Below are 24,323 nucleotides of genomic sequence, written 5' to 3' on the forward strand. Positions count from 1 at the left end.
TGGAAACTAAAGAGCAACTGGATCCTGGTGCAAGCCTACATGAAGGCAGGCTTCTCCTTTTCAGCCTCCGCAGTCCAAGCAGCAACCAGGATGGATGGGCAATGCCATTCCAACACAGCACCTACGGAGTATTTGGGAAGTTGTGTCAGAAGTTCAGTTCAGGGTAGAAAGGGCGGTAGGTGACATGTCTAAGAAGATTGGGTTGGGCCAAATCATGAGTAAATATGCATGCACCACCAAGGGCTTTGTCCTCTTGACACTGTTAACTCATGAACTATTTTTAGACAAAGTAGGAAGATGAAGCAATAAAAACAAAAAAGCAGAGGGCCTGATACAGGAGATATTGGTAAAAGAATAAAGGGGCCTTTGAAAATGCCCAGTCAAGGTGTGCATTTGAGTGATACCAGCGGATAAGAGGAGGCGTTCAGAGGAAGAGGAAGCAGGGACAGTGACTGATTGCATGTGCAAAGCTGAGGAGACAGCCTGGAAGGACCATGAAGGGTCTCACTTGGCTCTCTGACAGAGGGTGGTATTACGGCAACCAAGAGAGGAAACCCTGGAGGATGCAGCAGTTTGAAAGGAATGCTATTCAGTTTTAGATGTTCTGAATTTGGGGTTTTTTTTTGTGCAGCTTCTAATACGATGCTAAAAGTACTTGATGCTGAGATAAGATAGGTTGATGGTTTTGGGAAATATGGTTATATAATTGAAAATGTGTATCCTGATTATGGCACTCAGGAAGAGAATGGAAGAGAGGGAAAACAAAAGTTAGTAGAAAAGGAGTATCATAGAAACCAAGAGAAAGGAAGAAAAGGGGTCAATAGAAAATGCATCTGAGTGATGTGGTAGTTAGGCTAACAAGGAGCTTTGAGAGGCATTAGAGGGGCACGGTCTCAGAAGAAGGCTGGGGTGGTGAGTGGCACGTCAGAAGGAAATCCAGGGAGGATTTTATATGTATATGTGTATATAGATGTATATTATATATTTATATATAAAACATATTTATATATAAAACATATTTATATATACAAATATAAATATGTGTGTATATATACAAATATATTGTATATATACAAATATAAATATATGTATATATACTATATATGTAGTTATATATACAAATATAAATATATATATTTGTATACCTACTATATACATATTCTATATTTATATTCATATATGTATATTTTATATTTCCATTTATTAAACATTTGTATATTTAATAAATATACAATTTATTAAATTTTAAATACTTATATATTTAATCAATACATATATAAATATATCAATATATGTATATAAATATATACATATATTTCTATATTATATATTTCTACGTGTATATATATTTATAATATATAATGCATATGTGTATATTTATAATTGTATATATTTTCATATATTTATTCAAATATAAATTTATATACATAAATTTTATAAAAACATACATTTGAAATATAATTCATGTTCTTTGAATTTGAGAGATTTCACTATTAAAAATTCTTTAGGAAAACAGGAATCTTAGACTTGTATTTCAATTTTCAGGCTATATTTTCTTCATAGTAAATATTTGTTGAATTTGTAGGGAGTATTTTACAAGTTACATTGAAGTGTGATGATCTCAGGAAATTACTTTTCCTCAGGTTTATGGAAGTGACCGTAGGCGGGTACATACTTGGCGTGCCTTCTGAGAATTACTTTTCCTCAGGTTTAGGGAAGTGACTGTAGGCGGGTACATGCTTGGCATGCCTTCTGAGAATTACTTCTCCTCGCGTTTACGGAAGTGACTGTAGGCGGGTACATGCTTGGCGTGCCTTCTGAGAATTACTTTTCCTCAGGTTTACGGAAGTGACTGTAGGCGGGTACATACTTGGCGTGCCTTCTGAGAATTACTTTTCCTCAGGTTTAGGGAAGTGACTGTAGGCAGGTACATACTTGGCGTGCCTTCTGAGAATTACTTTTCCTCGGGTTTACGGAAGTGACTGTAGGCGGGTACATACTTGGCGTGCCTTCTGAAAATTACTTTTCCTCGGGTTTATGCAAGTGACCGTAGGTGGGTACATGCGTGGCGTGCCTTCTGAGAATTACTTTTCCTCGGGTTTATGGAAGTGACTGTAGGCGGGTACATACTTGGCGTGCCTTCTGAGAATTACTTTTCCTCGGGTTTATGGAAGTGACTGTAGGCGGGTACATACTTGGCGTGCCTTCTGAGAATTACTTCTCCTCGGGTGTACGGAAGTGACTGTAGGCGGGTACATACTTGGCGTGCCTTCTGAGAATTACTTTTCCTCAGGTTTACGGAAGTGACTGTAGGCGGGTACATGCTTGGCGTGTCTTCTGAGAATTACTTTTCCTCAGGTTTAGGGAAGTGACCGTAGGCGGGTACATGCTTGGCGTGCCTTCTGAGAATTACTTTTCCTCGGGTTTACGGAAGTGACTGTAGGCGGGTAGATCCTTGGCGTGCCTTCTGAGAACTACTTTTCCTCAGGTTTATGGAAGTGACCGTAGGCGGGTACATATTTGGCGTGCCTTCTGAGAATTACTTTTCCTCGGGTTTACGGAAGTGACTGTAGGCGGGTACATACTTGGTGTGCCTTCTGAGTCTGTGTTGTGTGTTGGAGGTGCACTAGATGTTCAATAAATGCTAATTGCATTAAAGTCAGTGGAAATGTGCTTGGGAATAATCGTTTTTAAATTATTTTATGTTCGATTTAAAAAATGGTTGTGCATTCACTTAAAATTTCCATTTTTAGCTTCAAATATTTTAAGAAAATTTTTGGGAAAACAACTGAATTTAAGTCAATATAATTATTTCACTGAGTTCTGATAGAAATAAAGCAAAACAGAGGAAACCAACTGATTAGTTGGTACACAGCCTAAACCCCTGTGGAAACATGAATGTTTCTGTAAAATCACCTTTGTTTTTTAAGCAAGATTTTTATCATGGGAGTCAGTTTTGTGGTTTTATAAAAATCTTTTATTGTACTAAGATGTATTAATGAGTCTTAGCCAAAAGACTCCCTGAGGACTCATTCACATGTTCAGTATAGATTATATGTAATTTGTGGCAATATGTCAAGCCATATGCCATTTGAATAATCAAATGTAGACACATACACTTAAATTTTGAGCTATTGCAGTTTCAAAAAAGGCAGCAACACTTTCTGTATTTTATAAATCAAGACATGTAGAAAAAGTTAACTGATTTGAAATCAATATACAAGGTCTAGTTTGGACAATAGGAGGAACATTGCTGAATAGCTCTCTGATAGTCAAGTTGGCCCCCAGTGGCCCTGGGGTTCCTTGTTGCCACTTTTTTGGCCAGACGGATGGGGTAGAACGTATCTCCTTCATCACCGCTTGCTCCTCTGTGATAGGATTGCCTGGTCTTTTTAGTGGAAATTCATTACCTTTTGTAGGAAGGATAATTATTACTCCTGGATAATATTGGCATCCAGCCCCACCTGGAGGGACTCGCCTATCCTTAAAGCTCTGACCAGGAAGAACGGCCAGGCTTTGGAGTCTTGTTTGGAACAGAGGCTCTGAGGTGCTTTTAGAAATGTTTAAGCAACATTATTTAAATTATAGCTGAAGATCTTTTCTAAACACATTTGAATTTTTCATTACTCATAGGAGCAGAGTACATTTTCCAGTCTCCATTACAGAAATATTTTAAAGTAAATGGGAAGAGGCTGTACATGAAATATTAACACGGTCTCATTAATGAGCATGAATCTGAATTAAGGAAGGCTTGTAGAGTTTTTTGGTTAGTTACTTGTTTTAGCAAATATTAAATCATATATGAGATTATCACTTATAGGGGCTGCTCTTAAAATTCTGATGATTTACATGATAGATAAGCGTTAAATTCAGAAATGTATCTAATTTTATCGGCTATTAAAATTAAGAATCTTGATAGAAGAGAGAATTATGATTTGGCGAAAGACACTGGCTCTTAGGAGAGTTAAATTTCCATTAAGGTGATTCTAAACTACCTCTAGTAAGAAATAGAATTTTTAAGCTTCTAAATTTTGATGTGAAATAAGCAAATAGATTAGGAGATAGTAAAACAACCTTAAGTAATAAAAATTGCATTAATGAAAATATAGGTCAAAATTAATAATTATTATATAATATATATGTAATATAATATATGACACCTACCTGTATGAGCCTTGTTTGTTGTCTGCTCATAGGATCTTTGTCTGAAAGTTGTTTATTATGAAAATTTATATTAGCATGAAGTGAATCTCTTTGGATCTCAGATAAGCATCCCACTGTGATTGGCCTGAATGGTTTATAGGCAACAAGTTGGTGATATTGTTCTTACACCTAAGATGATGAATCCCTGTTTCAGCTCCTTCTCCCCCCAAACGCTTATGCATTGTAACGGGCTGAACAGGAGCCTTCCAAAAATATTTCCAGGCCCCCATCCATGGAGGCTGTGAATATGACCTTATTTGGAAAAAGGATCTTCATTTATATAATGAAGTTACAGATCTTGAGATGAGGAGATGATTCTGGGTTATGGGTGGGCTCTACGTCCAAAGTCTACTCCGAAAGTTAGGCAGAGAGAGATTTGAGAGAGAAGAGGAGGAAGCCTTGTGACCACACAGGTAGGTATTGAAACACCTGGAACTCCCAGAAGCTGGAAGAGGCAGGAAGGGTCCACCCGTTGAGCCTCCAGCGGTGTGTCTTGACCAGATTCCAGAGTGCTGGCCTCCAGTGCTGAGAGGGAACACCTTTCTCTTGTTTTGAGCCACCTGACTCATTACTTGTTGCAGCAACCCTAGGAAGCTAATAAAGTATTTATTGGTTCATCTTGACAGATGATAAGAGGAGTAGTTTTATCAGATAACATTGTAGAATTTCTTTGCCACGTTTGATTCATTTTTAAGTGATTCCTACACTTCTCTGAGTCAGGTTTTGCGCATGTGATTTTCCTTACCTGGAACATCCCTTTTCTTTGTCTTTCCAAATCTTATCTATCTTCCCTCAGATCAAGTTCTTGTCCTGATCTAAATTTCCTTGATCTCATTTTGCCCTTATCAATAATGATTCCTGAAGCTTGCATGACATTTTCCAGTTTACAAAGTACTTCTGTGACATTGTCACCATGTTCTTGGATATAAGTATTACTATTTCCATTTTTCAGGTAAATAAGCCTTGGTGAAGTTCAGTGATTCACCAAAGATTGTACAGCTGCATATTAATTTCCTAGGCCTGCCAAAACCAAGTACCATAGGCTGGGTGGCTTAAAACAACAGAGATTTATTTTTCGCAGTGTTGAAGGATAGTAGTTCAATGTCAAGTATTGGCAGGGTTGGTTACTTCTGGAGGCACTGAGGGAGAGGCTGTTCCAAGTCTCTCTCCCAGCTTGTGGTGGTAGCCAGCCATTGGCATTCCTCCCTTGCAGGCCCCCATTCCTGGCTTGCAAACCTATCACCCCAATCTGTGCCTCCATCACATGGCCCTATCCCTCTGTGTGTTCTCTCCTCTTCTCACAAAGATTTAATCCAGCGGGACCACATCTTAATTTAGCTAATTTCATCTACAAAGACCCTATTGCCAAATAAGGTCATATTCTGTTCATCTGGGTGGACGTGAATTTTAGGGTACACTATGCAAGCCACTACAGGCTAGCAGTGACACTATTGTGTCTTATTTTCCCCAAGTTCCCTGTGCTTTTCTCTCTTCACCACATCATGGGGTGAAATTCCTAATATGTTTGTTGTCTGTACTCATAGACAACATGTGGCATAGTGGAAGGAGGGTAGAAAGGGCAGGAGCCCTGCCTGGGGCCCAGCTGTTGGGGGTTTGATTTCCAGCTCCATTGCTGTGTGCCTTTGAGGAAGATAAGGACCCTCGCACCATGAAATTTACCATTAAAGAAAATATAATTATGAACCTCATAAACTTGTCCCAAAGGTTAAGTACAATGACAAGCAATAAATGCAGGTACAATTATTTTTACTCATTTTTTCAAGTATGTGAGTCATCTATTTCCCCAACAATGGCTGAAGGTCTTCAGTGCAGGAATACAACAGTACTTCATAAAATTTTGAACTCATCAATCACAGATATTGAAGACCAGATAATGTTGCAGAGGTTATCCAATCAACTTTTGCCATACATTCAGATGAGAATATTGGTGGCCCCATTGAGTTGCTCAAAATAAAGTAAGTGGTAAAATGTCCTTGATTTGTTTTTTTAAGAAGAGTCAATTCTTTTATCTTATGAAAGTGCTCACATAATATAAAGTAATGTTTTGGAAGTCATGTTAGAATGTTTATTTTTATATACACAGGGTTACTGGTATCACTTCAGTAGATGATAGGAAAGGTGTAAGCACTCCGATTATATTATGGTATTTTCTGGCCCTTCTTATGACACTTGAAATACTTCAGTGGAAGATATGTACAGAAAATTGAGATATTCCTCTAACTATATATTAAATTAAATTAAATATATAAAAATATAATGTAATATAAAAATATATAAAAATATAGCATAAAATTAAATTAAATTCTCTATATATGGTATTAAATACAGAAAATTGAGATATTTCTCAACTATAATATTAAGAGAGAAAACAGAAAACAAAATTTTGTTTTTCACAGAGTATTTGGGATGGTTTGTGATGGGTAGCTCCCTTTGAAGGGAATTTTGTACAAAATATATGTATTCTTTACCATTTAGTTTGATAACTAATACTTTAATCAGGCATACAGGTGTGTGAAATTTTACTGCGCATTTTAAAAGATCCTTTCCATATGATTTCCCCTTATAAAATTAAAACATTCTGTACAATTTACATACATACTCTAAGTTGTAATTTTATAATGGCATAAAAACTTACAGCCATCTTATCTACTGTGCTTGTAGATGCATCTTTCTGTGGGTAGATTTTGATTGTATTTGTCATGATTCCTTCGTTGTAGCTCTAAACCACAACCCTACAGATCAAGTTGTAATCTCAGACACGTAGGCCCTGATCATTACTGTTCATGTCACTGATTTCCACAGGCCTTTACGGGAATCATATCACTAAAACGTTGTTGATGGAAATGATGTGGGGAAAAGAATGAAGTCACTGATTTGTAGCCTGTCTCTAAAATATGTAGTTTTTTCCTTCTCTTTAAAAATAGTGTATCTCTATCTTTGAATAAACTAAGTTTGAAATGTTTCTATTGTTTAGATTTATGCTGTTATGCAAGTCCCTGAGTAGAGATCTTTGTCTCATTGATGCTGCGGTCAATTCTAGATGATCTAGTGATGAAAGCCAACCTCTTTTCCCTTAAACTTTTTTTTTTTTTTTTGGAGATAGAGTTTTGCTCTTGTTCCTCAGGCTGGGGTGCAAAGGCACAATCTCGGCTCACTGCAACCTCCATCTCCTGGGTTCAAGTGGTTCTCCTGCCTCAGCTTCCCGAGTAGCTGGGATTACAGGCATCCACCATCATGCCCAGCTAATTTTTTGTATTTTTAGTAGAGACAGGGTTTCACCATGGTCTCGAACTCCTGACCTCAGGTGATCCACTCTCCTCAGCCTCCCACCGTAAAGATTTTTACATAACATGCTTGCAGGGATCTCTGTCTGTTCAGCTTCTCAGTTCCACCTGTGTCAGGAACACCTTTCATAACGCATCCTTTACCTCCCCAGAGATTTGTGGGGGACGCATTGTCCCCAAGAAGACTCTGAGAGTGAATTTTTAAATTAAAAAACAAAGAACATGAACTAATCAATAGGGCAATTTTCATTTATTTCTCTCCTTTTCTCCAGGCAGAATCCCCAGACGTAACAACCAAATCTGTCTGGTCTAAGCCAAACTGATACTCTTAAAAGCTATTTGACAAAGATATTTTGACCTGCAGAGAAAGAACTTAATTTACATCTGTATTTGTTCACCTCTTGAGCAGACATTTTGAAAAATAAAAGTAGCTCTACCAGGCTCCTGGTGATCCACTGCTTACATGAATTTCACCTTTGGCAGTATTTTACGGGAGGCATGATCCACCTTTTCTTACCTAGGTTTTGTTAAGACAAAATGTAATATCTCATTTAGAGAATCTTCTGCTTCTTCAAATATTTAATATATTCTTTTAGCTTCATGACCTGACAGAAAGTTATAAAACTTTAGATTTTCCAGAATATTGATAGTTTATGAACTAGTTGATTGGTATATTTTTTCATAAAGGAATCAATGAGGCACATCCATAAATTTCAGCCGTGTCAATTTCAAGGGAATATGCATATACAGATTTCTAGATATCTAGATAGGACTCTTAACAACATTACTCATTACTATATGTTCCTAATAACCTTCTTTGTTAATTAGTATTCATCAACTTAAAGTGAATCAGAAGGAAAGCAAAAAAAAAAAAAAAAAAAAAAAAAAAAAAAAAACTAGTGGATAGAATCACTTAATGGGAAAGTAAAAGAATAGAAGCTGTTGCTTATAAATATTGACAATATATAGACATTGATTTACCACTACAGAAGAAATTGAGACTCTTTTCAGCAAACCTCAGATAGAAAACTGAAACCAGGCAGGGAAAATAATTGGACACATTTATATATGCTGAAAATGATCTCTTATTTATTTTGCTAAAATCCAATCTTCACATATATTCTGATGTGATATATTGAATTCAAGGGTTTATCTCAAAACTTTGCATTTTAAATTATCACCACTTCCAACACCAGAAAAGTGGTTTAATTAAAAATTTAATTCCAACCACTTCTTTCCTAAGGATTATATTTTGCATCATATAAATAACATGATAGAGAAAGGGATTATAAATTTGATGGATGTATGAATTTACTTTCATTTTGTGAATATTGATGATGTTTCTCAGAGCAGGGAGCTTATCTACTGTCAAGATTCAGTTGCATATATGTGATGATTCCCAGATCTCCACTCTATTTCTGCTGTGGGCTGCATATTGACTTTTTAATATCTCTATTAGTATAGCATGTTAAATTCAACAAGAGCAAAGTCAAAAGCCTCCCCTTTTCATGTGTCTGTTGGCTGTATGAATGTCTTCTTTTGAGAAATGTCTGTTCATATCCTTTGCCCACTTTTGGATGGGGTTGTTTGTTTTTTTCTTGTAAATTTGTTTGAGTTCTTTGTAGGTTCTGGATATTAGCCCTTTGTCAGATGAGTAGATTGCAAAAATTTTCTCCCATTCTGTAGGTTGCCTGCTCACTCTGATGGTAGTTTCTTTTGCTGTGCAGAAGCTCTTTAGTTTGATGAGATCCCATTTGTCAATTTTGGCTTTTGTTGCCGTTGCTTTTGGTGTTTTAGACATGAAGTCTTTGCCCATGCCTATGTCCTGAATGGTACTACCTAGGTTTTCCTCTAGGATTTTTATGGTATTAGGTCTAACATTTAAGTCTCTAATCCATCTTGAATTAATTTTCGTATAAGGAGTAAGGAAAGGATCCAGTTTCAGCTTTCTACTTATGGCTAGCCAATTTTCCCAGCACCATTTATTAAATAGGGAATCCTTTCCCCATTTCTTGTTTCTCTCAGATTTGTCAAAGATCAGATGGCTGTAGATGTGTGGTATTATTTCTGAGGACTCTGTTCTGTTCCATTGGTCTATATCTCTGTTTTGGTACCAGTACCATGCTGTTTTGGTTACTGTAGCCTTGTAGTATAGTTTGAAGTCAGGTAGCGTGATGCCTCCAGCTTTGTTCTTTTGACTTAGGATTGTCTTGGAGATGCGCATCATCACTGGCCATCAGAGAAATGCAAATCAAAACCACAATGAGATACCATCTCACACCAGTTAGAATGGCGATCATTAAAAAGTCAGGAAACAACAGGTGCTGGAGAGGATGTGGAGAAATAGGAACACTTTTACACTGTTGGTGGGATTGTAAACTAGTTCAACCATTATGGAAAACAGTATGGCGATTCCTCAAGGATCTAGAACTAGATGTACCATATGACCCAGCCATCCCATTACTGGGTATATACCCAAAGGATTATAAATTATGCTGCTATAAGGACACATGCACACGTATGTTTATTGCAGCACTATTCACAATAGCAAAGACTTGGAATCAACCCAAATGTCCATCAGTGACAGATTGGATTAAGAAAATGTGGCACATATACACCATGGAATACTATGCAGCCATAAAAAAGGATGAGTTTGTGTCCTTTGTAGGGACATGGATGCAGCTGGAAACCATCATTCTTAGCAAACTATCACAAGAACAGAAAACCAAACACCGCATGTTCTCACTCGTAGGTGGGAACTGAACAATGAGATCACTTGGACTCGGGAAGGGGAACATCACACACCGGGGCCTATCATGGGGAGGGGGGAGTGGGGAGGGATTGCATTGGGAGTTATACCTGATGTAAATGACGAGTTGATGGGTGCAGCACACCAACATGGCACAAGTATACATATGTAGCAAACCTGCACGTTGTGCACATGTACCCTACAACTTGAAGTTTAATAATAATAAATAAATTAAAAAAAAAAAAAAAAAGCCTCCCCTTTGCCTTCCATCATGATTGGAAGTTCCCTGAGGCCTTCCTAGCCATGCTGAACTGTGAGGTAATTAAGCCTCTTTCCTTTGTAAATTACTCAGTCTCAGATAGTTCTTTACAGCTGTGTGAAAACACACTAATACAACATGTAACATATTTTACAAAATATTTTTAAAAGGTTAGCCCCTGCTGTTTTCCTTGGCTTATTAAAAATTTAGTCTTAACCCTGATAACTTCCTCAATCCAATGATGATTTTAATAACCTTTGACATTAGCTATATCAAAGGCAATCTGAAAATCTAAATAGATGCCCATATACTAAATTTACATGTAAGCCATTCCTAGCCCCCTAAAATAATAATTTTATTGATGGATTATGCTAATCAATAAAATCATTAAAATTTAGTGTGAACTGGCCAGAGAACAAAACTCAAATAGATAAGAAACTGTGGTTCAGAGAAGTTGACTATCATGTTCCCACAATTAATTATCCCAGCACGTGGCCCATGAGTGTTTCTACAGGTTGAGAAGCAGAAACTATAATAGAATGAGAATCCCTTCTTTCCAACCCTTAGTCTATTGTTCCTTCTGCTTTACCACACTCTCATTTTTATATCATTTTCTCCAAAATTCCAACACCGTATATGGCATATATAGGGTACCACAATAACCAGGGATTTTTGAAAAATACTGTACTTTAGTGCTACCCTCTTAGATAAAAGTATTTGAAAGTTTTTTTTTTCCTTTACAAGAACTTTTCAAAAAATGCTAACTCCCCTAAGAAAATAGCTTAGCCTTGAGTATAGTTATAGTGTAATCTCATCTTAAACTTATCAGCAATTTAAAAATACATCAATATCCGCTCTAATGGCTGTTCTCAGAAGGACTGTATTTCTTTATTTAAGATGCACTGTAGGCTGGGCATGGTGGCACATGCCTGTAATCCCAACACTTTGGGAGGCTGAGGCGGATGGATCACTTGAGGTCAGGAGTTCAAGTCTACCATGGCCAACATGGCAAAACCCTGTTTCTACTAAAAATACAAAAATTAGTCAGGTGTGGTGGTGTATGCCTGCAATCCCAGCTACTCAGGAGGCTGAGGCAGGAGAATCGCTTGACCCAGTAGGCGGAGGTTGCAGTGAGCAGAGATCATGCCACTGCACTCCAGCCTGGGTGACAAAGTGAGACTCTGCTTCAAAAAAAAGTAATTAATTAAATAAAATAAAATGCACTGTGAACAGTTACTTCCAGCAAACCGTGCTCCCACGCTCCTTTCTCACCTGCCAGCACCACATAGAAGGACTGAGTTAATAGAGCATCCTAAGCTCCTAGTAGCTGGAGCTGTGATCCTCATACATAATGTGCATCCAACTTAACTGGGGAGCAAGTTTAAAATGCAGCTTCCTGGACTCCTCTCCAATAATGACTAAAGAGGCCTGGGGTGAAGTTTAAAGCATTTGCCTTTTTATTAAACACCAGAGGATATTCTCCTTTAGGGAATCTGGAAAGCACATTTTGAGAGACACTAAAATTATTAGCCACATAGTAGGTGCTCACATTTCACAGTTTTGCATTGTTCTCTCACTTGGTACAAGGCACAGCGAGGGATGAGGCTGCAGACATAAAGAATTCACTATTCCCCAGCTCTGGGCAACCCTTGGACCTTCTTTAGCAAGGTGAAGTAAGCCAATTGCTCTTGCTTTCAGTTCAGGGAATTAAAATCCAGTGTTGGTGGATGGATCTATTTCGGTGGTGCTCTCCTGCCTTTGGATTTCAGTTTCCTTGGTGATTAGCCAAGCATGAGCCTGACACCCTTCAGTTAGGAGGAAAATGCATGTGGTTTGGCATTTGGTAACTTTTGTTTTCTCTGTGGAGCCAGGAAACTCAGTATCTTGATGAATTTTGAGTCACAGACATGGTGAAAGTTTTATACCCCTTTTTTTCATATATAGCTGACATAATTTATCTTTTAATTGTATTTATTGCAATGCTGGAGTGTTACAGCAAGTACTTCCAAAAAAGCCACATACTGTCACTGCTCTCAAGTTTATATTGCACCCCTCATTTGGCATCCACACTGTAGCATTTAAATGAGGATTGCTAACTGCCGCAGCATAAGCAAAATGCTAAGTTTTCTTTTGAGTTATTTTATTGAACAGAATCATTCCAAAGGAAATTTTGAATACATGACAATTTCCTTAAAGATCCATATTGAGTCGCATGAATATAAATTTCTCTATTACATGCATGAGAGACGCTGCCATGTACTGCATGAATCCTGTCTTCCAATCTTCAGAAGGAAAAATAAATACATAAAGGCTGAAGATCAGTTATGTAAAGAGAGTAGGAAAAAGGAAGGCATAAACCTAGCCTCTATCTTTGGCTACTTTCATGCTTTTCTCCTTTCATCCCCCAAATAATAAACCAAAAGAGACAAGCAAGGCCCTGAGCCAAGCAGCTGCCGTGAGTGACCCCGGAGAGCCTTCGACCTAAAATCTTCTCTCTGCTGCTCCAGCGGCACCAACCTGCTCTCCCCAGTGGCACAGCAGAGAGCAGACCTTTATCTGTCAGCAGACCTGACACTCCAGACTCACAAAGCTCTAGGTGAATTCTAATACAGGCTGAGTTTCTCCTTGGTGCTTTTTCTTTCCTAGAAATGCTTCCATCTCACTAGGCTCTGAGGCTCACTTTCCTTTGAATTGCCCAGGAGCCCACTGGCCTTGTCTGCACTGTTTTGCAGCTTTTCTTCTTCTCTATGCAAAGTTATTGCCTCTTCCTGGTGCTGGAGGCGGTGGCTGTCAGTGAAGTCCAGGGGCTGAGTATAGATGCTGATGAGCTTAATGGGCTTTCCGTTCTAGGGAGATTTCTTTGGAAGCATTTCCTTCATAAGTTGTCAGTGAATTTCATGTGAGATAATTACGGGTCCAGAATGAGAAGCTTTTTATTGGGAGGCAGTCTATTTAACAGCCTCAAGACAGATTACCTAGGTAATACCATGAGTCCTTCTCAAGTAAGTCATGTATAAAACTCTGGAAAATGGCAGAGAAGAAGGTACAGGTGAGCATTAGAAACATCAATTAGGGATATTCATGAGAAAACTATAGAAAAACTATGCAAAGGTAGGTAGGAACAAGCCTTTTTATTTATCTCCAAAGCCACTGAGAGACACACAGAGAAAGAGAAAGAGAGAATGGGAGAGAGAGAAAGAAAGAGCTAGAGAGAGAGGTCAGCATTACTGTCTGTGTTGTAGATGAGAAGCCTTGGAAACTCAGTAACTTGCCCTGGTTATCCAGGCCCTGGGGCTTGTTGAAGCTGGACCCCAGAAGGTGTGTCACTGAGCAAGGCCAATGCACTTTTCACGACAGCTTGATGCCTCTAAGAGACTTGGGCCTAGAAAGGCAGAGTTGGCCTTGGTTGCTGGAGAAGCTGGAAATGAGTTTATTGAAAGGAAAGGCAGCAGTGATGGCAAGGGAGGAATTTGTGAGTATGGTAGAGGAAAGTGAGGAGCAGAGTACAATGAGGAAAATGCTATAAAGCAAAGGATTTAATTAGGCAAAGTGTACATGTTTTGTAAACGGTGAGGATTTATCAGGGATCCAACGTGATCGATCATCAAGTTAGATTTTTTTGTTTTCCATTAACATCTTTTCTTCAGAATTAACTCCCAGGTTGTGATGGTTAACTTACTTGTTGGTTTCACTGGGCCATGGGATGCCCAGATGGCTTGTTAAACATCATTTCTGAGGGTTTCTTGGGCGTTTTGGGAAGAGATTAGTATTTGATCGTAGACTGATTAAGCTGATGTCCTCCCCAGCTTCAAGGGGGTGGGTGGGCACCACCATTCCCTTGAGGGTCTGAATAGAACAAACAGGTGGAGGAAGGTTGAAGTCTCTCTGCCTGACTGCTTGAGCTACAATGTCAGTCTCCTGCCCTTGGTGCTCCTGGATTTAGACTGGAATCTACACTATTGGCTCTCTGGCTCTCAGGCTTTCGAACTACATTGTCGACATTCCTGGGTCTCCAGCTTGCAGATGGCAGATTGTGGGACTTCTCAGCCCCCATAATTATGTGAGCCAATAACTCAGACTATATATATTATACTATACTACTGGTTCTATTCATTTGGAGAACCCTGATGAATACAAAGCTTTTGTATTCATTTGAGACAAAAAGAAAACATTTGGGCTATCTTAGTCCAGATTATAATTTTTTTTAGAATCACATTTATTACATTTTTTTAAATCAAAATTTTAAATAATCTTTTTAGTTATATTTATTGAAATCACAGTTTTCCTTTTAGTGTGCACAATTTTTTAATGCATAGGTTTATTTCAGATTGTGGTACTGTGCTAAGATTCTAAATGGATATTTTTCTCCTAGCTCCCTGCCACTGTGGTGATATCAGAGGAGGCTTGGTAGGGGGTTAGGACTTCCAGCACTGTGCAGAGGTAATACCCCACTACCCAATTTATGAAGGCTATGTAGGAAGCAGTAAAGAAGTGTTTCAGCTCCTTCCACTGCTCATCCTACAGCCAGGGAAGAATGACTGGAGACTTAGTGGAGAGGTAGATGCTTTATCTTCACCCAGCAATAATGAAGATTCATTCTTCTTGCATATCAGAGGAGGCTGGGTAGGGACCTAGACATCTACTCTGACCAGGCAGTAGTGTTTGCCTTCCTTATCTTGCCAAGTGCTGAAAGAAGTCAGCTAGACAGAAAGTGATGCTGGAAACTTCAACACCCTCCTCTCAACAATTGGTAAAACAATGACATAGGAAATCAGCACGGGTACAGGAGAACTGAACAATACCATCACCAACGGGATCTACTCAATATTTATAAACACATCGCCAGCAAAAGCAGAATTCATATTCTTTTTGAGTACCCATGGGACATGTGTCCAGATGGACTATCTGCTCGGCCGTAAAGCAAAACTAAGCAAACTCAAAAGAATTGAAATTATACAGAGTAGGTTTGCCTACTACAATGGAATCAACCCGGAAATCAATAACAGAAAGATAGCAGCCAAATCTCCATAAACTTGGAAACTTAACAGTGCCCTTCCAAATAATCCATGGATACAAGGGGAAATCTTGAGAGAATTAAAAATAATATGCTGAACTTAATGAAAATGAAAGTACAACATGTCAAAATTGTGTGGCACAGCTAAAATAGTATTGAACAAGAAATGTATATCACTAAATGCATACGTTACAAAATAGGGAAAGTCTCAAATCAATAATCTAAGCTCCCATCTCAGGAACCTAGGAGCAAAATAAACCCAAAGTAAGCAAATGGAAGCCAATGACAAGAAAAGCAGAAATCAATGGAATTGGAAGAAAAGGAGAAAATCAATGAAACAAAGAGCTGGTTCTCTGAAAACACCAATAAAAATTATAAACCTATAATATGAGTGACAAAGAGAAAAGAGAAAAGACATAAATAGCCAATATCAGTAATAAAACTAGGAAAATCATTATAGGCCCTGTAGACATAAAAAAGGTACAAAGGGAATATTACAAACAGCTCTCACACATAAATTCTGTGACTTTGAGGAATGGATCAATTCCTCAGAAAACACAAGCTGCTTCAATTCACCCAATATGAAATAGACAATTTGAATAGCTCTGTAACTTTTAAGAAATGAATTTGTAATTTAAAATCTCTCAGAAAAGCTTCCTGTTCCAGATTGTTTCACTGGAGAATTCTACCAAATGTTTTAAGGAAAATTAAAGCCAATTTTACACAATCTTTTCTAGAAAATAAAAGAGAATACTCCTTAATTCATTTTATAATGCAAATATCATCCTAACACCAAAAACCACATAGACAGTAACACACACACACACACACACACACACACACACACACACACACAGAGAGAGAGAGAAAATTAAAAACAACCCTCATGAATATAGGTGAAAAAATATGTTTAAAATATTAGCAGATAGAACTTAGCAATATATAAAAAGAATGGTTTTTGTTTTTGTTTTCTTTTTCTGGGGGTGCAAAACTGATTCAATATCTGAAAATTATCAAGGTAATCCATCATGTCAATAGGTCAAACAAGAAAAAAAATACATGATTATATCAGAGGATTAAGAAAAAGCATTTGATAAAATTTAACATCCAGTCATGATAAAAAACAACTCCCAGACAAATGCGAATGGAAAAGACGACCTGAACTTGATAAAGAGTTTACAAAAATCCTACAGCCAATATTATATTTAAGGGTGAAATCTGGATGTTTTACTTCTATGATCAGAAACAAGACAAGCATGTCTGCTCTCACCGCTGTTAACATAGGCTGCTGGAAGTTCTAGCAAGTGTAATAAAGCAAGAAAGGACATAAAAGGCAAACAGATTGGAAAAGAGGAAATAAACCTGTGCCTATTTATATGTGACATAATTGCCTTTGTGTAAAATCCCAAGAAATCTACCGTAAAAAAGAAAGAAAAGAAAAGACTAAAAGAACTAATAAGTGAGTTTAGCAAAGTCACAAGACACAAGATAAACATTCAAAAAATCGATTGTATTTCTGTATACTAGTAATGGGCATTGAAGTGAACAGTACAATTACATTTACAATTGCTCATAAAAATGCAATACTTAGGTATAAATCTAACAAAATATGTAGGGAACTTGTGTGGCAAAAACCACAAAATGCTGATAAAAGAAGTTAAAGATCTAGATTAAAATAAAGACATTCATGTTTATAGATTTGAAGGCAATATAGTGTCAATTTAGTAGTAATCAGCATAGTAGTAGTCATTTCTCCCCAGATTGACATACAGGCTAATGCATTCCTATCAAAATCACAGTAAAATTTTTGTAGATATAAAGGTATTAGATGATACCTTTCTAAAATTTACATTGAAAGGTAAAGAAGGTAGAATAGCTAAAACAATGTTTATAAAGAAGAATTAAGTGGGAGGAATTAACCTTCTCCATTTAAAGTCCTGAAAGCATGTTACACATAGGTCAATGGAACGGAATAAGGACGCAGAAATAGAACCACACACACAAAAGGACTCAATTGATTTTGGGGAAGTGAAATTGTTTATGAATTGGCAACATGCGGGATCCGTGTGGTGATGTAAATATTCTATATTTTCACTGCATTAATGTCAATATCCTGGTTGTGATAGTTTTGCAGGATGTTACTATTGAAACAAATTAAGTAAAGAGTACATGAGATTTATCTGTATTATTTCTTACAACTGTATGCAAATCTAAACTTACTTCAAAATTAAAACTTTAAAAATATTTAAAGGTAATAGAAACAGGATACATATAGACATAATAAAGGGCATGAATGGACATCATTTATTTCGATTTTCAAATTGCCTTTTTTTTCTTTTTCTTTTTCAAGACTAGAATGTCACTCTGTTGCCCAGGCTGGAGTGCGGTGGTGATGTGATCTCGGTTCACTGCAATCTCCACCTCCTGGGTTCAAGTGATTCTCCTGCCTCAGCCTCCCGAGTAGCTGGGATTGCAGGTGTATACCACCATGCCTGGCTAGTTTTTGTATTTTTAGTGGAGACGGGGTTTTACCATGTTGACCAGGCTGGTCTCGAACTCCTGACCTCAAGTGATCCACCCGCCTCAGCCTCCACACAAGCCACTGGGCTGGGCCCTCAAATTGCCTTTGACAAGGCCAATATGAAACTTCACTGATCAAGGAAAGTATCATGGTTAAAAGACCTAATTTGGAATCCGGTAGTATTTTATCTTTAAATGAAAAAGAAAAGTATTTGTGCATGCTTGTGTGTGCATGTTTGTGTTGTGTATTTAAATTACTTGGCTCTGTCCACTAGAAATAGTAGAAACGTTGGTTGATCCAATACTCAATCTCACAATGTGCTGTTGTGAATCCTTACAGTTCAGAAGGTCTCCATGTCATTTCTCTTCACAAAAATTTGCAAGATGTCCCAGAGGGAATACTTGATTCCAAATTTAGCACCAGGAAAAGACAACAAGAAAACACTATTTGCAACCGTGTGTTAACAATCCACTAATACCAATTTTATGTGACATATTATCAATTGTTTTCATTATTATGATAAAACGTATAAGCTATTCGCATAGTCTCTAATATTTGTGTCCATCTGTCAACTCAAATCCTGTCAGTACTGGTCATCTATATCTTATGGATAGGGTCAAAGGCTTTTAAAGTTGGAGGGCCCTTAGGTAATATTATTTAACACATTAAAAAAGAATCAAAGAATTTAAAGAGCTTGTCTAATATCACAAAAATAATCAAGCTCACCTGCTTCACAATTCATTAACTTCATACAAATGTCCTTTTAGCAATAAAAAATGACTTACTAAACACTGTGCTTCCTACAAAAAGCAAACTGCCGTCAGCAAATGTTTGTCGTTGTATGTGGATGTTAAATGCATTTTCCCAGGTAACAGTGAATTGAAGCCTCCAAATGGGAGTTTTTTTACGTTAGTTTGAATGGAAGACCTTCAACATTTTCTCTAGACATCCACGTAAACCAGGTGCCATGTATGAGAACTTTCCAAAGAACATTATCTTGTGCTGATGAAAGATTAGTTAGCATTATCTTAAATAAAAATGACAGCGCAATGTTATGCTATATTTAGTTACAGTGTAACCAAAACTTGCTATCCATTTCACCAAATAATTATTGATTGCATCCAATAGACAAGGCATTGTGCTGGCTGCTGCAGAGACAGAACTGAGAAACGTGTAGTCACTGCCCTCAAGGCACTTGGTAGCAGTTTTACCAGGGAAGCTTGGAAGCACCATCAAAAAGCAAGCCCATAGCATGAACAAAGATAGACAAGAAATGTATTTAATGAAAATCCAATGGTCCAGTTGTGCGTGTGTTTTGTGTGTGTGCATGTGTGTGCGTGTCTGTGTGTTTCATTTGAAATCATCGGATTTCCACACAGAGACTAAGCTAGAGTTGTAGATTGTGGCTATATAGAGGAGGGCTCCATATGACAGGGTCAGAGGTTCTGAACAGGAGAAATGACATTCTCTGTTTAATATATGCATCAAATAGCAGTGTTGCACTAAAGTGAGGATGTAAAAGGCCAGTGCTTAGCCTTTTTGACTATTTGTCTGTCAAAATAGTAAGTGATGGTTTTTACTAGTGTAAAGGTAGTAAATATAAAAATCAGGGATTGAAGGGAAAATGAGGGGAAAACTGCAGCCATTGGCAGATGACAGGGAGCCGTCCTGGGGGAGGGGATCGCAGATGGCACCGCGGTTTCTAATCTACATAACATGCAGCAGTGAACATGAGGAAGGAGAGAAGGACGAATGAATGATTCAGAGATTTCAAGTAAGAGAGCATTGAATTTTTAAGTAAGAAATATGGCCATCTTCTGAGAATGAGCCAATCTGGGCTGGGGCTGGAAGCTGGAAAAGAAGCAAAAAGATTTCTAATGGTTACTGTGAGGATTGTAATGTGGCATTATCAAGAGGTGAATCAGGGAACTTCTTAGCAGCCAGACAGGGTCCATCTGAGATGTCAGAATGAATTTGTGGCAGATGTAAATGATACCGAATTACAGTCAGATCCAATGATTGACCATGTCATTCACTACAATTAGGAATGACTAACTATGATGAAAAAAAAAAATGGTGGCAACTTATCAGTGGCTTTTGCTACTTAAATGCTAAGCCCTAAGGTTCAGGTTTTCTTGAGATCTGAAAGAAGTCAAAATAGGCAATTGCTTTAGAAACTATGGATGAATTGAAGGAGGGGAGATGCCAGTGGGAATGAAAAGCAGGTTTAGAAAGTGGAAGAGAATAACATAGGCTATTAAAGATGAGAGTCAGGATTTGAATATCTTGGAGATAGGGCGCTTCTAGATATTTGCACCAGAAATATTCAAAGTCATGGAGAAAGATATGATTGGAAGCATTTGGACAAGATCTTTAGTAAATGCATAGTCTTTTTGATGTAACTGAAATGACATTTGAGGAAGCTAGGAATAAAGTGAAAAACGAATCGCTGATACAGAATTTGATTATCATACTTGTTATATTATGAAGTATGTGAGAAGAAATTATCTCAATTTCCATTAATTTTCTAGAAGTGAATTGGAGTAACTACTAAAGTCATGTGAGCATGGCTGGATAAGAGCACAGCACAGTAGGACTTTGTAGAGATTACCCACACTGTCTGTAACCCCTTGTACTTCAAATAACTGTTTTTGGTCTACAAAGCAATGGCACAGTCTTGGCTCACTGCAGCTTCCACCTACCAAGTTCAAGCAATTCTGCCTCAGCCTCCTGAGTAGCTGGGATTACAGGTGCCCGCTTCCACACCCAGCTAATTTTTGTATTTTTAGTAGAAATGGGGTTTCACTGTATTGGTCTGGCTGGTCTCGAACTCCTGACCTCGTGATCTGCCCACCTCGGCCTCCAAAAGTGCTGGAATTATAAGCGTGAGCCACCGCGCTTAGCCCTAAGAACTTTCATGTATATTACATCACAATATTAACAGTGTGGTAATACATTTTTACTCTCATTTTACCAAGTAAGAAACTGCAGAACTGGAACATTGAATGACTTGCTTAATTCCACATAGCTCCAGGTGGCTTCTGAAGATGTGTTGACTTCCTCCATGGTTTTGCTGGGCACTGCTGTTCCTAACTCAGGAAGGCATAGGGAAGCCAAACCTCTAGATGGAGGTTTCTTGACCTCAGCACTATGAACATTTATGGCCAGATAATTCCACGCTGTGGGAGCTTCTCTGTGCACACTAGGATGTGTAGCAACATCTCTGCCCAACTATCACCCCCAGTTGTGACAGGAAAAATATCTCCAGAAATGACCAAGTGTCCCCTGGAGGGTATGATTGAGAACCATTGCTCTAGATTATACATTGTTCACATTTAACAATGTATGATGTGTCACATCATATGAAGCTCACATTTCAGTATCACTAAGCCATGTGGTGGCACAAGTGCCAACTGGGTAATTAGGTAATGGTTTACTTGTACCTGAAAGTAGTTTAAGATTTTGGCATTGTCCGCCAACTCAACTGGTCTTCTGACCCAAATTTATTGGAAAACCTGGGAACGTGTGGGATGCCTTATTACTTCTGTTTTATTTAGGCCCTTGTAACAGCAAAGAATAAAAACTCAGTCTTTATGGGAAAGGTGGACATAATCAGGCACCGATTGTGGAAGATGCAAATATAAAAGCCTATAGAAAGGAACTTGCATTAGGGATCACCTGCCTTTTCCAGGTCCTTCTACCGACTGCAAAGCCCTTTCTTCATAGTTTCTTCTGCTGTCTCTGTCTAATACCCATCCATTGCAAAGAATCCAGTCCTCTCTGGGCTCTCTAGACAAAATTCCCAAAGAACTCAGATTAGCCATGCATACTACCTCATGGGTGACACTCAGATGTCCATAGGCATAACTGTTGTACTCCCACCCGGGTGAGGCTCACTCTCCCTCAGGCGAGACGCAAATTCCCCCTCATGGCGGGTGCTCACCCTCCCCTCACGGCGGTGCTCACCTCCCCTCATGGTGGATGCTCACCCTCCCTCAGGGCGGATGCTCACCCTCCCCTGACGGCGGGTGCTCACTCTCCCCTCACGGCGGGTGCTCACCCTCCCCTCACGGCGGTGCTCACCTCCCCTCATGGTGGATGCTCACCCTCCCTCAGGGCGGATGCTCACCCTCCCCTCACGGCGGGTGCTCACTCTCCCCTCACGGCGGGTGCTCACCCTCCCCTCACGGCGGGTGCTCACCCTCCCCTCACGGCGGGTGCTCACCCTCCCCTCACGGCGGGTGCTCACCCTCTCCTCACGGCGGTGCTCACCTCCCCTCATGGTGGATGCTCACCCTCCCTCAGGGCGGATGCTCACCCTCCCCTCACGGCGGGTGCTCACCCTCCCCTCACGGCGGGTGCTCACCTCCCCTCACGGCGGGTAAGCTCTCCCTCATGGCGGGTAAGCTCTCCCTCATGGCGGTGCTCACCCTCCCCTCACGGCGGGTGCTCACTCTCCCTCATGGCGGGTGCTCTCCCTCATGGCGGGTAAGCTCTCCCTCATGGCGGTGCTCACCCTCCCTCAGGGCGGATGCTCACCCTCCCCTCACGGCGGGTGCTCACTCTCCCCTCACGGCGGGTGCTCACCCTCCCCTCACGGCGGGTGCTCACCTCCCCTCACGGCGGGTAAGCTCTCCCTCATGGCGGGTAAGCTCTCCCTCATGGCGGTGCTCACCCTCCCCTCACGGCGGGTGCTCACTCTCCCTCATGGCGGGTGCTCTCCCTCATGGCGGGTAAGCTCTCCCTCATGGCGGGTAAGCTCTCCCTCATGGCGGTGCTCACCCTCCCCTCACGGCGGGTGCTCACCCTCCCCTCACGGCGGGTGCTCACCTCCCCTCACGGCGGGTGCTCACCCTCCCCTCACGGCGGGTGCTCACTCTCCCCTCACGGCGGGTGCTCACCTCCCCTCACGGCGGGTGCTCACTCTCCCTCATGGCGGGTGCTCTCCCTCATGGCGGGTAAGCTCTCCCTCATGGCGGGTAAGCTCTCCCTCATGGCGGTGCTCACCCTCCCCTCATGGCGGGTGCTCACCCTCCCCTCACGGCGGTGCTCACTCTCCCCTCACGGCGGGTGCTCACCTCCCCTCACGGCGGGTGCTCACCTCCCCTCACGGCGGGTGCTCACTCTCCCTCATGGCGGGTGCTCTCCCTCATGGCGGGTAAGCTCTCCCTCATGGCGGGTGCTCTCCCTCATGGCGTTGCTCACCCTCCCCTCACCGCGGTGCTCACCCTCCCCTCACGGCGGTGCTCACTCTCCCCTCACGGCGGGTGCTCACCTCCCCTCACGGCGGGTGCTCACCTCCCCTCACGGCGGGTGCTCACTCTCCCTCATGGCGGGTGCTCTCCCTCATGGCGGGTAAGCTCTCCCTCATGGCGGGTGCTCTCCCTCATGGCGTTGCTCACCCTCCCCTCACGGCGGGTGCTCACCTCCCCTCACGGCGGGTGCTCACCTCCCCTCACGGCGGGTGCTCACCCTCCCCTCACGGCGGGTGCTCTCCCTCATGGCGTTGCTCACCCTCCCCTCACGGCGGTGCTCACTCTCCCCTCACGGCGGGTGCTCACTCTCCCTCATGGCGGGTGCTCACCTCCCCTCACGGCGGGTGCTCACTCTCCCCTCACGGCGGGTGCTCACTCTCCCTCATGGCGGGTGCTCACCCTCCCCTCACTGTGGATGCTCACTCTCTCTCACGGTGGATGCTCACCCTCCCCTCATGGCGGATACTCACCCTCCCGTCATGGCAGATGCTCACCCTCCCCTCATGGCGGTGCTCACTCTCCCTCATGGCGGGTGCTCACTCTCCCTCATGGCGGGTGCTCACCCTCCCCTCACTGTGGATGCTCACTCTCTCTCACGGTGGATGCTCACCCTCCCCTCATGGCGGATACTCACCCTCCCCTCATGGCAGATGCTCACCCTCCCCTCATGGCGGTGCTCACTCTCCCTCATGGTGGGTGCTCACTCTCCCCTCACAGCGATGCTCACTCCCCTTCTTGGTTGCTGCTCACTCTTGTTCAGGAGTAATGAGGCTTCATTGGTTTTGTGTCTCCCCTTATCCACTCCCAGTTCACACACAGCAAAGAATAGACTGTGACACACTGACCCTGGTGCTATGCCCCAAGGTATATTTTCAAAGGTAAGCCTTTTAAAGAATGTATGGCTGATCAGCTTTCCATGACCACTGAGATTTCACTTAGTTGACACTAAGAGAGCCAACAAACTATTTCAGTCTTCAAAGATCAAGTTTCTCAGCCTCTACTAGTATGCTGATAAAA

At 40.7% G+C, this 24,323-nt stretch overlaps 1 protein-coding gene across 4 annotated transcripts in view; it reads left to right on the top strand.

The window, feature by feature from the left end:
• MYO16 (myosin XVI) overlaps positions 1-24,323 on the top strand; it is a 702,722-nt gene that overhangs the window by 511,871 nt on the left and 166,528 nt on the right. The gene's annotated exons all lie outside the window — the stretch shown is intronic.

Source organism: Chlorocebus sabaeus, chromosome 3 (genome assembly GCF_047675955.1).
Source record: "Chlorocebus sabaeus isolate Y175 chromosome 3, mChlSab1.0.hap1, whole genome shotgun sequence".
In the NCBI taxonomy this organism is placed as follows: Eukaryota; Metazoa; Chordata; class Mammalia; order Primates; family Cercopithecidae; genus Chlorocebus; species Chlorocebus sabaeus.